This window comes from Nicotiana tabacum, chromosome 1 (genome assembly GCF_000715075.1).
Source record: "Nicotiana tabacum cultivar K326 chromosome 1, ASM71507v2, whole genome shotgun sequence".
NCBI classification, from domain to species: domain Eukaryota; kingdom Viridiplantae; phylum Streptophyta; class Magnoliopsida; order Solanales; family Solanaceae; genus Nicotiana; species Nicotiana tabacum.
This window is the reverse complement of record NC_134080.1, coordinates 93259642-93274545: the sequence shown is the minus strand read 5'-3', so window position 1 is coordinate 93274545 and position 14904 is coordinate 93259642. Positions and strand designations below refer to the sequence as shown.

The 14904-nt window shown below is 35.9% G+C and overlaps 1 long non-coding RNA gene across 1 annotated transcript; it reads left to right on the top strand.

Moving 5' to 3' along the window:
- Positions 1-5198: 5198 nt before the first annotated feature.
- On the top strand, positions 5199-7158 carry LOC107785269 (uncharacterized). The gene is made up of 4 exons (XR_001647839.2): positions 5199-5481; positions 6022-6167; positions 6269-6335; positions 6878-7158. It is a non-coding gene; the product is annotated as an uncharacterized LOC107785269 (long non-coding RNA).
- The last annotated feature ends 7746 nt before the right edge of the window (positions 7159-14904 follow it).

Here is a 14904-nt window from a genome sequence, read left to right as displayed (position 1 = left end):
GATGTGAGCCCTAGTGACAGTGTATTACGTGAGAGGTTGCAAGTTATCAGTGATAGATTATAGATCAACATTAAGGTGAATAAACAATAGATGGGTACAAGTTCCAAAGTTCGAGATGAGATTTGTTTGTTATTCTTAGATGAATAATAATGAGGAAGCACTAAAGGACTTAGATTTATACATATAGGATAAGCAGCGAGAGAGTAACCTGGAGTTGGGTAGCAAACCTCGGTAATAATAAATCGAAGTAAGTTTTATGGTATAGTATAACCTACTTAGATGTAGTAAATCCATAAGGATAGATATACAAGGCTATGAAACAAGAGATAGAAATAGTCTTAAGTTTGATAAAGTACCAAGCGAAAGACATCAGTACACCTATAGATGCCTAGAGGGACAGTTTGTCATAATTCTGTATATGTTCATAAAGTGAGGCTTAGAGATTGGCTAAAAGATGGAGGAAAAAGAGAAGACGAGTCACGAGGTGCTCATACAAGGACACAGTCGTACATACTGCATGACATAAGGTATCAAATGTTAAGATGTTGGAAAAATTCCAACCATATGTCATGGTGTGACAAAGAGGCCTAAAAGGGGGGAATGCCCAAGCATTTGGATTTATTCACAAAACAGTTGCTTAGATGGAAAGATGAGCATTAAAGTATTCGTAAGAGCCATAGTTTATGAAACTGATAAGCGCATCAGTCAACATTCGAGGACGAATGTTCCAAAGGGGGGGAATGAAGTTACACCCCAAGTTTTCATACATGAGAGTACGTCGTAAGTCATTGATGTAAGCTCGGAAATGAGATTATATTTGGAAGAAAATAAAGTAAGTTAATCATGTTACCTTGGAGGTTACAAATATTTAAGATCATGAATAACGAGTACCAAGAGGGTTGGAAATCTTAGAAGCTAAACCAATTGAAGAAAATAAGTTTCGTCAAAAGTCGACAAGTTTGGAATGTTATAACATGTACTTTGGGGTGATACTAGGGTTCTTACATGATAAGGAGGTTATTATATGAGTTATTTTAGTCGTATGATATTCATTTTCTACATTTTGAAGGCAAGCAAGTTGTGGAACAAGAGTTGGCAAAGGTTATCGCAAGTTACATTCATAAATTTGCTGAAATTTAGGTCAAATGTATCTGAGAATTTCTCCAAATATACTTGGAATAATGGGGTGTTCTACCTACCAAATTGAAGATATACGAGTCTAGTTTCTAACGCATTAAACCATTTGTCAATACGACATCGGAGTAAAGAGAGATATTCGTGTTTTCGCGAGACCGCGCAAGCAGCTCCCAACGGGACCCACTTAGGCGGTGGTTGACCTACTTCAATTTATAAACGATTTGGACGCCTATTTTTGCTCATTTTTCAACTAATATTCGTCTCCAAACTTCTCCTAACCCTCCTAAACATATACCACAAGGGTTTGAAGTGATTCCAAAGTGATTACACCATATTTCAACATCAAAACTTAGTTCTAGTGAAGAACAACACCTCTTTGAGGTTATGTTGTCATTGAGGATTGTTGTGGGCTGTATTTGGATGAAATTCCAAGTTGTTGCTGCTGTCTAAGGTGAGTATAACATCCTACTAATTGTGCTTAAGCTTGCTTGTATGTTGGTTATGTTGTTTGGATGATAAACTACAAGATAATACTTGGATTAGCTTAAGTCACTTCTATGGTGTTGTATTGCTATTAAGGGTTGTTGTAAAATGAATATAACTTGGATTTTAACTTGAAGTTACTGTAGGAGGTATGTATATTGTGTTCATGCTTGTTCCTAAGGTTATCTTGATATTGATTAAGTTAAATGGATGGGCTAGACATGAACTAGTGAATAAAGTTGCTAGATGGGGATAGTTGAAGTTGTGGATTATTTTCGTTGTTATAAATATACGGTATATGGCTGGAATCATTGATTAATGACTTCATTATCAAGTTAATGATACTTTTATGTTGAAGTAAGAATTCTATAAGGATTGATAAGGGGTATACGGATTCCAATCGGAGCTTGCCGCTCGTCGTAATGTAGTTGTGACTTGTTATTGTTATATGGTGTCTTGATATTGATAATTATGTATTTATGGATTGCTCTGGTCATTGTTGTTTGTATATGGTATTGGAGGAGTCCCTTGTTACAAGGGAGATGCTGCCAAAATTTACGTAAACGAGCTACTAGCTTAAGTTATAGTCTTAGCCTTTGCTCAGCACTGATTTTGAATCTCCTTATACTATGATAGATTGAGTTGACTTGTTTGAAGAGTTGCTTGGAAGTGATTAAGGACTCAACGGGTTTAAGGTATGTTAAGGCACTTTCTTCTTTCTTTTGGCATGATCTAAAATGAAATGAACATAAACGATACGCTATTTCATAATGACTCTACTCCTAGCAACTAAGGTCGTTCATGTTGTTCTTTCCTTATAAAATTATTCTAAACAAGTGTGTATGATCCTTAAATCCTACTAAGGTTCATATTGATGGTAGGGATGTCCATAATGTTCTTAAGTCACTCCAAAAGGTTTAGAATGTGATTCCATGAGTCGAGCATGCATTATGTATATGTATTTATTTTACTCTACCGAGCCGCGCTATAGTCGGCCGGGTATGGCACATATTGTGCAACCACTGATCAGTTGGGTTTTACCGAGCTCCACGTGGCCGGGTACGATTATACCGAACCTTATGATGGTCGGGTACGCTTTTACCGAGTCCTCTTTGAGGCCGGGTACGATATGATGATGATGATGCCCACAGAGGCGAATGTTTTTAAATTTTTTATGTATATATATGTATTATGCATTTCATATCATAGTCCCTAGAGGCACTCAGATGTTACAAGTTGTATCTCCTCTATCTCTCTCTTTACATTACTGTTCTTGTTTATGCTTTCCTGCCTAACATACTCGGTGCTTTATTCGTACTGACGTCCCTTTTGCCTGGGGACGCTGCGTTTCATTCCCGCAGGTCCCGATTGATAGGTTGACAGTCCTCCTAGTAGGCTATCAGCTCAGCGAAGGTGTTGGTGCACTCCACTTGCTCCGGAGTTACCTATTTGGTCAGTATACTTTGGATATGTATTGATTGGTATGGCGGGGCCGTGTCCCGACCTTTATGATTTTATATACTCTTAGAGGCTTGTAGACAGATGTCAGGTGTATGGATAATCATATGGCCTTGTCGGCCTATGTTTCGAGTTTACTAATGGTCATGTCGGCCTTATAGGCCCGTATGTCACATATATTAGTTTGTATATCATGTTGGGTCTTCATATGTTGAGTATTCCCTTATGTTTTATTCTTGTTATCTCATGACGGGTTTTCTGGCTCATTTACTCATGATAACATGTTAAGAAAAATATGTTACGTTGGTACTCGGTTGAGTAAGGTACCGGGTGCCCGTCGCAGCCCTTCGGTTTGGGTCGTGACAGATCCACCGCATATGCGGTTCCGCGCCTGCGGAAAAACCCTCGCAGGTGCGGACTTCACTTAAGTCCTCAAAGTTCGCTCTTGCGAGTCCGCTTCTGCGAGACTCTGACCGCTTCTGCGATCCCAGCTGGGCAGGCCCATAGTCGCTTCTGCGGCTCGATGGCCGCTTCTGCGATGCCACACCTGCAGCCCAAGGCACGCAGGTGCGATTACACCAGATGTCGCAAACTTCAGCCAATCCAACACAACTCCAAATGATCCATTAACCACCCGAAATCAACTCGAGGCCTGTCGAAACCTCAACCAAACATACCGACAAGTCCTAAAACACCATATGAACTTAGTCGAGCCTTCAAATTACATCAAAAAACGCTAAAAACACGAATCATACTCCAATTCAAACTTAATGAACTTTGAAACTTCAAACTTCTACAATCGATACTGAAACCTATCAAATCACGTCCGATTGACCCCAAATTTTGCACATAAGTCATAATTGACATTACGGACCTACTCCAACTTTCGGAATCGGAATTCGACCCTGATATTGAAAAGTTCACTCCCATCAAACTTTTCAAATATTTAACTTTCACCATTTCAAGCCTAATTCAGTTACATACCTCCAATTCACCATTCTGACACGCTCCTAAGTTAAAAATCACCCAATAGAGCTAATGAAACCGACGAAACTCCATTCCAAAGTCTTCTTCACACAGTTCCAATTACGGTCAAAATTCTAGGACTTAAGCTTCTGTTTTAGGGACTAAGTGTCCCAGATCACTCCGAAACCAAAAACAAAACCTCCCAGCAAGTCAAATAAGCAATAAATGATACGAGAAAAATAGTAAGGGGATCGGGGCTAATACTCTCAAAACGACCGGCCGAGTTGTTACAGAAGCAACCTGGCTAGGCCTGGTCAGGGGCGAGATTGGGGACCTAGCTAGACGAGGTATGGGGCGAGATAGGGGACCAAGCCTCCTCCATGCCTTGCGCCAATTCTCCTTTCGTGCTCTATTCTTGTACTTTCAACAACGTTGTATACAATTTTTATTCTTCTTCGCGTTCAAATGGTTCTACACATAAAATCAATTCAGTTAACCTTAAATGCCATATAATTTATCATTGAAACACCAAAATATAAGGTAAGTAACGTACTGAAAATATAAAATTATAGCCAAACATGAGTAATCATCTCCAAAGTAAAAAATCAAACAATCAGAGGACAACAGTTGTACATACTCTTTTACACTTAACACTTCGATACAGTGCCGGAGCCAGTCATTGGCAAGGGGAGTCAATTGACACTCTTTTATCAGAAATTATATTGTGTAAATACGTTAAATTCTTAATTTTATGTATTTATACTATACATTGACCCCCTTTAATTTCTTTGTGTGCTTATTTATTTATATTTTGACTCCCCTTTGTTAAAATTTTGTCTCCGCCACTGCTTCGATACATAAAATCACTACAAGAAAGTAGGCGTACGACGACATTTAGTTAATGACATATATAATAAATGTCGGAAAAAATTGATTTATTGACATTTTCTTAAGAAATGTCGTAAATTTAATGACATTTGACAAAAAAATGTCAAAATTATTAGGACTTTTAATACAAATATCGCTATATTAGTAGTATTTAGAAACGTTTACAAACAAATGGAGGAAATTTCTTATATTTGTAGTTCTTAAGTTTTATTAAACGAAAGTAAAAAATATGAGACCCGTCTAACTTCTTCTTTCAGAAAAGAACTATAGCGTTAGTCTCTTAGAAACCCTAGGAATCTCTCCCCTTTCCTCATCCCAAAACACTGATATTGCAGCGAGACGCAGTCTCTGCATCAAGTTTCACAAAATTATCAATCATTTAACTGTTATCTTTGTTAAGCCACACCAGACAATATGGAATTTCTCTTTGAACTTGCTTCATAGCGCTCGATTAGCAGATAAGTGATTCTCGCCGTGTCGTAGAGAATCAGAAAGGGGATATAACCAAGCTGGAGGAAATCGAAAGGAGACACAATTTTTAGATTTTGGGTAAGTGTTTACCCGTGGTTTCGTTCTATTTGTTCACGCGACTGAATTTCTAATTAAATGCGTTTAAAATGGTTGTGCCTTTTTCTTTTTGTTATGATGTATTGACGATTTTGGTTCTTGTTATATTCATTTATCTTTGGAGTAGGCAAATTCTCTAGATATAAAAAGCATTCTACTGTTGGTATTGTGGAGGAATTGTTTGAGAGGGATCTGTACTTGTCGAAAGGTGCTGTTTATACAGATTTATTTTAGTGCAGTTTAACCAACAAATCAAACTTAAAATTGACATTTCATTATCATTGTGATACATAGGTGTTAGGAGTGTGTAACATATAAGCTTTTTTAACTGTTTCATTTAATTGGCTACATCTATTGATCAAAGTTCAGAGGAAGTAGTTTGATTTCCTTTCAATTGACCATGTGTTTGAAGAATTTCATGAGGACTCGGAGCACTTTTTATTTTTGTCTTCCTGCAGAAATTTTTACTATTGGTTTCAGCTCATTTACAAAACTTATTTACTGATTGAAATTATCTTTCAGTTGTTCTAATCATAGTGTATAAACTGTGAAGTTTGGTTGAGACGTTGAGTAGCTGGTTCCAAATTGATCTTTCATCTAAAAGAAATTGGTGATGGTCTGCAAATGGCAAGAGACTTTTATTCTGGAAATATTGTTGTTGATTATAGGTAAGATGCCTTTGCTAGTTTATAGCATTTTTACTTCTGCTTAAAATTGAATATTATGTAGAAAACTTATGTTTGAGCTCAACTATATTTTGGTAATTCAGTGAAGTTACTCGGAAGGATTTGGGTTGTTGATTGCCTACCAGATGGAAATTGTGTCATCTTTACAAGGTGCTTTGCTATTCACTTGAGATAGTTTATGTATTATCCTTGTTTTGACAATCTTTATTCGCCTCTGTAGTAAACGTGATTTACCAATTGTATATTTTGGTACTTTTATATGTTTTAAGATTTGAGAGAATAATTCAAAAATTAAGTACTGAAAGTTAATACTGGTTAATAATAATATTGTGAAAAATATTGTTGCTGACACGTAGTTAGTTTTAGTGTATGTTATGGAGTCACAGTGATCAAGTCTAGAGTCTGGCATCTTAAGTAAGGCCCTGGTAGATTTATGGACAAAGAACATTATTCTCTGTGAAAGTGTTTTATTTTTTACTCATGAGTCATGACCATTCATGTACATTGAGTTGGAAGATAAGTTATGGAGTACATCAATTGGTTGCGTCTACCGGATAAAAAGAAGATGCTTGTAAAAAAGCTGAACTGTTAATAATATACACTGTATGAATATACTTGTGTACTATATGAAGTTTAGTATTGACTTTCAACTACTTTCTAATTCATCTCTTTTGCATTTCATAAAAATACAGGTCGCTACATCAGTCACTTCTGCACTAAAGAGGCTACCAAAGACAGATACACAATTGAATTGGAGAGGAAGCTACATATATAAGGAAGTGCAGAAAGAGTGAAAGAGGAATTGAAGAAGTGAAGAGATCTCTTGTTGTTCCAAACAGTTATATTTTGCTTGAATGACAAATAACTTTTTCATGACTTTGTTTTATTGTAAAGACTACAATTTTTTTTTTCCAATGGAATTAATTTTCGATAACTTCTATTTTCAATAAATATGATTCTAGTTTATGTTTTCTATGGTCAATGAAATTTGTAGGTATATTTCTTGAATTTGGATGGCATCCAAACATTAAAAGAACCACTGTCGCAAACATTAAGCTAAAACCTCATAATAACGACATTTGATAGGAGACGCAAAGAAATGTCACTATTTGTTTGTCGACATGAACCTGTGTTGGAACTTTTAATGTGACATTTTCACAAATGTCGATAAATAAATGTCGCAAAACTTTTACAGACATTTATTTAATTGTTTTACAGACATTTATTTAATTGTTGAAAAATTTCCGACATTGAAATTTCTGATATTTACGCTAACAGACATTTATTTAATTGTTGAAAAATTTCCGACATTGAAATTTCTGATATTTACGCTAAGTGTAAAATAAATGTCGATTAATAATTTTATGACATTTATGTAGCTTAATACGACGTATGCCTACTTTCTTGTAGTGAATGTGGCACATGTGGCATCCAAATTGTTCCGCCAATGTACCATGTGGCACATGTGGCACATGTGGCATCCTACGAGATCTTTGTCACAATCTCAAATATAAGTATATTAGAGGAAGATTCCATGTTCAAATAGCAAATGGCACATGTACAATTCGATTACCCCTACAAAAGAACAATCAATCTTTTCCGAAACAATCAAAACGGGTAGAAAGAAAGGAAAGAGAAATGCCAAAGAAATTAAGCAAGGTGTCAATTGGAATACGGACGTCAACTGGAAGCCTCCACCAATTGTTTATATAGATATACCGGTCCAATGCAGCAACTCACGATCACACATTCCCAAAGCAAAAGGGATAAAACACACAGGAAAAGGGAAAATAATCAGTAACTGTGAAACAAGATTAGTCATAATCTGTAGTACCTTATATGTCAAGATAATACCGATAGACGAGAAACAATTCGAGAAATTTTACGTTCACAATCTCTGAGAGACATTGATGAACTAAATTAAAAATTGTTACTCCCTCCGTTTCAATTTATGTGAACCTGTTTGACTGAGTACGGAGTTTAAGAAAAAAATAAAGACTTTTGAAATTTGTCGTCCTAAACAAGTCCAAATGGGCCCAGAGTATTTGTGTTGTTATAAAAACTTCTCATTAAGGGTAAAGTTGTAACTTTAAGCTAAATTGTTACCAAATTTAGAAAGGGTTCATTCTTTTTGGAACGAACCAAAAAAGAAATTGGTTCACATAAACTAGAACGGAGTGAGTACTTGATTTTCACCGAGATAGTCAAACTTTGTGTTAGTGCTTCATCTATTATATTACTGCGGTATCAATGGCTAAAAAGTTAAAATGATGAAGAAGTCTTACCATTTTTGTAGCCTAAGTTATTTAAAAAAGAAAAAAAAGGAAAGCACATTGTAGTTAGAACTTAGAAGTCATAGGCTCTAGAAACTCATGAGAAGCAAAGCCAAAGAAAGCACTCAAAAATACTAGATAACGAAAAGGAGTCAATCATATCTTTTTGGAGTTGGGTTGCAAATGGCTAATTCGGGCATGTTTCACGTGCCCCAATCTGAAGTTACCATCACACGAGCACCACGCACCAACTCACGCTAAACATGCTTCTTTTTCTTCTCTCCCATCTACCCTCCCCCCTCCCACACACACCCACACACCAGCCATCCAACCATTTCAATCAAGACTCTTAGGATAGCACATAATATAATGCTCATCATTAATACACATACTTATTTAACAAACGGATGAATAGTGAACATCCGACAAACTTCCATACAGAATTTTAATTGGAACACTTTGACAATCAGTTTTTCCTTGGGGAATAAATATTTTTTTTGCGTCTGGAGCTGTATATAATAGGTAGAATAGCCTTTTGAATTGTTAAAATAAACACGATTGCGTAAGTGAACTTTTTTTACTTTTAAAGAATAAGTATCCGATCAAATGCTAACCCATACACGTATTTTAATAAAACTAGTCTCAGGGTATGCGCATTGCACGTGTATCCAAATTAATGAATATTTAATTTAAAAATTAATACAAATATTATATTAAACATTGTATTTAATATAATAAAAGATAAATTCTAGAAGTTCATGAAAATGCTAAATATTGATCATTTCATCAAACTCAATAAAGGACGGAACTTTGTGTGGTTTAAATCTTTGAATCTGTATTGTAATTTTGATATATGAATTTTGATTTGCTTTAGAAGACCCGATAGAATTGTATTTACATTATTCGCAATAGCAAATTAGTCCTTGTATGACCTATATATTTTTTTAGGAACTAACTTGAAAACGCTAGCTTTAATGAAAGACACCTTTCATAACCTTTCTTTAGGGAAGGAAGAAACTAAAAAAATGTTTGAAATGATAGTTCATGATACATATAAGACCATGGTAGATATTATGTAAAAATATTTGTTAATTGGTTCGATCAGTTTATATGGTTGTCCTTTCATTAACGGCCATCTTTTTCATTTATAAAAATGTTATACTATATTTCTGCGTGATAACTCTCAAGTACTTTGCATCCCCAATTGTTGATGACTAATTACCTATCAAAAGTTTGTTACGCTGCTTGTTCCAATTGATCAAAGCTGCAATTTGTTATCAAAGAACTTTACAACTATAAATTCTAAATTCGAACACGAAATGTTAATTTAACGACGCTAACAAAAAGGTTATTTTCATCACACAAATACCAAGGATGGCATGCAAAATAAATATATTTTGATAAATTAATCAAACGTCTCCTTAGAAACTTCATCTAGCTCTTTTGTTTAATACTTGAAAATCATATTTATTTAATTAATTGAAATATTTTTTATTATTATTCATCATTAAGTTCTTCAAACAATTGTGAGATAATTCAACAAAAAGATGAGTAATGCGCTATAGATTCTAGTTTCAACTATGTAAAATAAATATCTTACGAAAGAATAGATTAACCAGAAAGCTCAATACTATATTCTAATATTGTACCGAAGCGTTAGTTTTTGCTTATGAACCAATCATTAAAAAGTCATCATTAAAAACTCAACTGAATAAAATAAATTATTTATTATCTATTGAATGTCACATTGGACTTCTAAATACAGCACATAAAAGTGCTCTAGATTTACTATCACGTTAATTATGTAAAGTTCCATATAATAGTTCAAATTTGGAATGATATTTATAAGGTAAAATTTTGATTTTAAATCGTCAAATTATAGGATTCCCAATATAGTATTTCAAATAGGAAAAAACCAATAATCAACTTTTTAGTTGATTTCACATTCCTAAATATTAGGAATATAATTATTTTACTATTTTGTCAAATGTATAATCTATTTTGAAAGGGTAAAAAAGGTGAATGACATGTCGTTAAGGGCCTTCGTACTTTTAATATAACTAGTCTCTATGTACGTGCTCTGCACGTATATCTCTCGAAAAGATACGTTGAAAAAATATTTCTTTCTATAACTTCATATAACAAATGTTTTTCGCTTTATTATGCCACTTTACCCATCCAACTATTAAGTTATTATCTTATCACAAGGAGCTTCTGTGGTGAAGGTGTTTAACCAAAAAATAGATTTTAGTCAAAGCTAGAATTTAGAAGAACACGGGTTACTGATCAAAAGAATATGTATAAGAGAATAATTTGGAGTAACCAAAATGTAATCAGGAGAAAAACAAGTGAATCAGAGTATATTTCAATTGTGTTTGTCCTTACAAGTGACTAGATACCTCCCTTTTATAGGTGTCTTGAAGGTATGCGTTTCCTTCAAATCATAATGAGGCTATTATGAATAATTAAAGACATTAAATGCTACGTTACACAATCAATGTAATCAATACAAATTCTCTAACGTATCTGGTATTTAATGCCTATCGAATTCCGTATCTGCGCTCTTTATTATGGTCAGATCCGTTCCTTTTGATGATTGATCTAAATAGGTACGGGCGCTGAATCCTTCAAATGTCCTCCCGTGCCTCTTCCTTTGCCTTTGCTCTTTTATATTGCTGCCCGTGACTCTTGACTAATTATAATTCTTTGACTATTTGACCAGTCCACGTGTCTCAACATATATAAAACCAATTTTCCCAATACAGATAGTCCCCCCCACTTTCCATTTATTCATCAATTGAATATTTGGGAAGTGGATTTCATTAAAACGAGAATTTTTGTCACCATTAATGCTATGACAAAACTGACGTTTCAATTGTCACTTCCATTTAATACTTCATGCAAGTGTCGATTTTCCATTGGCTCTGCAGTTTTTGCAGCCTTTTTTCAAGGTTTTTACGGTGCCACTATTAACGAATTGCCAGTTATCATAATTATGGTATTTCCACCTCTGCACTTTTACCTTTGGCGGTTGCTTATCGGTACAAATATAATTTTTTAATCTGTCTTTATCACATAAAGCTTATTGAACACTTATTTCTCCAAATCTTTGTTGACTTCTTCATTAGACCATTCCTCTTCGATATGTCTTCTCCAAGCCCTAACCCTGAGAGAGTTTCCATTATTGACTCCTTCCCTAATGCCCCTGTTAGGCATAGAAGGGGAGGTAGACTTCGTAGTTTAGGATCTACTCGAGGATGTGGTTCGTCTATGCTTTCTTCTAGTTCTGACCCTTCCTCTAGAACCAGAGGTACCCTTTCTCAAAAATCTTCTTCTAGGGGTAAAGACCATTCTGAACCTTTACGCGAACCGTTAGTAGATGAGATAGTTCCTTCAGAATTGTCTTTTTACCATGACAGGGAATCTCTTAGAAACCAAGTTTCCGCATTATATCGTGGATACTTACCCTACTCAAATTACAGAGGTTTTGACTCCTGTGGTTCGTAAGGACTGCTATTGGAGTAATGATTTTTCCATTATTATCCCTAATCCGAATTAGAGAATTACTTCCTATTTAATGGGGTTCTCTTTTATTTACACTTACCCTTTTACTTTAGGGTTTAGACCAGCAATTGACCCAGTCATTCTCGAATTTTGCCGTTTCTTCAATGTCTACTTGGGTCAAATTGGCCCAATCATATGGAGGGCAGTTGCCTGTTTAAGGCATTTAGCCACTAGAGCTGAAGCTCCTTTTACTTTCCCTCGCTTGATTCATCTTTACTCACCTAGGCTTTTTCGTAATGGTGTTTTTACACTAGTGGCCAGGAGTAAGAGGGTTTTGGTGAGCCCTGAAGATGATAAGGATCATGGTTGGTATGCCCGATTTGTTGCTGCCCCCACTGTTAGTTTAGTGGGTGAAGATAATGTCCCCTTTCCTGAGAAGTGGAATTTTGCACGTAGGTCTTTTATCCCTCTCGTACCTTCTTCTTTCAAATTTATCAACTTTACTAATTTTACCCCCCCCCCCCACCTTGTTTTTCTTTTTTAGCAACCATGGGAGTTGTGGGGGATGTTTCCAATTTCCGTGATTGGGTAGATAAATTGTTGAAGATCGCTCCAATAGACGGTCGATCTTGGAAAACACTTTCTAACCGCTTTGGTTGGAAGGTTAAGACTCACGGTAAGAGTTCACATTTTTTATGCCTATATTCTCCTTTATTGTTTTAACTTTTATCCTTCTTTTTGTCAGGATTTGCTATTCGAAGGGTTACTGCGGAAGTAGTTGCAGCCTCTTGTGTCTCTTCGGGGACCCGTACTCCTTCAGGAACCCGTATCTCTCTAGAGAGAGCCCGAGAAATAGTCTTGGGTTCCTCTTCTTCGAAAAGGAAGGCTGTTGAAGAGGAAAATTCTGAAGAAGAAGAAAATAAGAGCCCATTGGTAACGAGGCCACGAGTTAGGAGACGCATTGTTTCCGATGACGAAGCTGAAGTCTCGGTTTCTTTTACCGAACCTTTGAAACCCCAATAATAATTCCCGATGATGACGTCACTCCCTATTACACTTGTGAGTCTATCGACCAACTTTTTTTCAGTGGATTTGGTCGTGAAGATGTTGGGCCTGTTTTAGACGAAGTACCTTTATAATCTTTCTCATTACCCGTGCATGTGATTCCTTCTTTACCATCTCCAGCTATTCTCGTTCCTTCTTCTACTACTCTTACCTCTTCTCCTGCTCCTCCTTTGGTTATTCCCCCCTATAGTTCATCATACTGAAACGGGCTGTTCAAGTAAGAGTGTCGTTATGAGGCGAGTAACTATTGAAATTCCTGCTGAGAATAGCCTTTTAAGAAAATCAGGTCAGGCGGATATATGGCTAGAGCCTCTCATTGGCCCAATTGAAAAAGCAAAGCTGGAAAGCCATAGTTCCCTAACTTTAATGAATGACATCGTGCATGCCACTCTGAAGGTATTTTCCTTCTCTCCCACTTTGCAAAATTTTTCATCCTTGAGATTCTTATTTCTTCTCTTTTCTTTTTTAGTCTAATCTCATCGGCACAGAGTTGATGAAAAGAATTTCTCCTTTGGAGAAGACAACACGTGACTCTCAATTAGAAGCAACCAATTGGAAGGGGCAATTTGAGAGTGCTCAGCTTGACATAGAGAGCTTGCAAGAGAACAAGAATACCTGAGAGCAGCGAGTACGGGCCTTAACCTCAGAATTGGCGATTACAAAAGCTTCTTCACACCAAGCAGAGAAAGACAAAGAGCGTCTCGAGTCCTCTTTTTCAGAGCAACTATCTAAAGCTAGTGAAGAGATCAGAGAGTTAAAGGCTCTTTTAAATCAAAAGGAAGTTTACTATGGGGAGCTTGTGCAGAATCTGACTCAAGCACAAGAAGACCTCAAAATATCTGCTGATAAGGTGTGTGCTTTAGAATGCTCCCACGCCTTTCTTCAAGCTTCCCACAGCTCTGCCTTGGCTGAAAATGAAGAGCTAAAAAATGAGATCACTGCTTGGGAAAAGGATTATGAGATCCTTGAAGAAAAATCTGTTGTTGAGGCAAGTTGGGCCTTTTTGAATTCCCGTTGTGATACCCTACTTGAAGCTAGCCAAGAAAACTTCAACCTGGAGTTAGAGTTAGCTAAAATCAACGAAACTATTGAAAAGGCTCAACAGACTCAGGACTTCCCTTCTCCTGTGGATGAAGTTCCCGTGGCTGATGCTTTTATGAATGTTGAAGCTGATACGGGTGTCATGACTATTTCAAACCCGATCAAGCCCATTGCTGCAAGTCAAGTTGAAGCCGCGCCTGCTGATGCACCTGCCCAAATTGAGCCTGCTGCTATCAATGTTCCTGCCTCAATACCACAAACTTCTCAGTGACCAGTTTTAATCATTTTAATGATTTTATTTTTGTTTTGACTTTGGAAGATAGTAATCAAACCCTTAACTTCATTTGAGGGTTGATTTTAGGAACGTCAGTCCCCAAGTCTTTTAATGGGGTAATCTAAATAATTTCGTAGTTTGATGACTAAGTTGGAACTTAGTCTTAGATGTTTTTTTACATATTAAGAAGTTTTTTATCTTAAACTTCTGCTTGCTTTATTCTCGCCTTTATTTTTAAGGACTTACAGAATAATTTGCATTTTTATTTTCTGAAAAATGCTTCTGTTAACCTCATGATTAATTTAAACATGAGTTTTATAAAAGAGGGCCCTTTTATATTCCAATACTTAATGAAGAAGACGTCTCAACTTCATAATAGTATTATCATACGAAAAAGAAACATGAATACACATGTTTTTTCTGAAATAACTTGGACAAGTTTTTATTTTTGAACCTTGTCTAGTTTCGAATAAAACTTTACATGTATTTGAATTACATCTATAACTTTCTCGTAACTGTTTTTCTTGTAACAAATTTAAAAAATAATAAATAATAGACACGG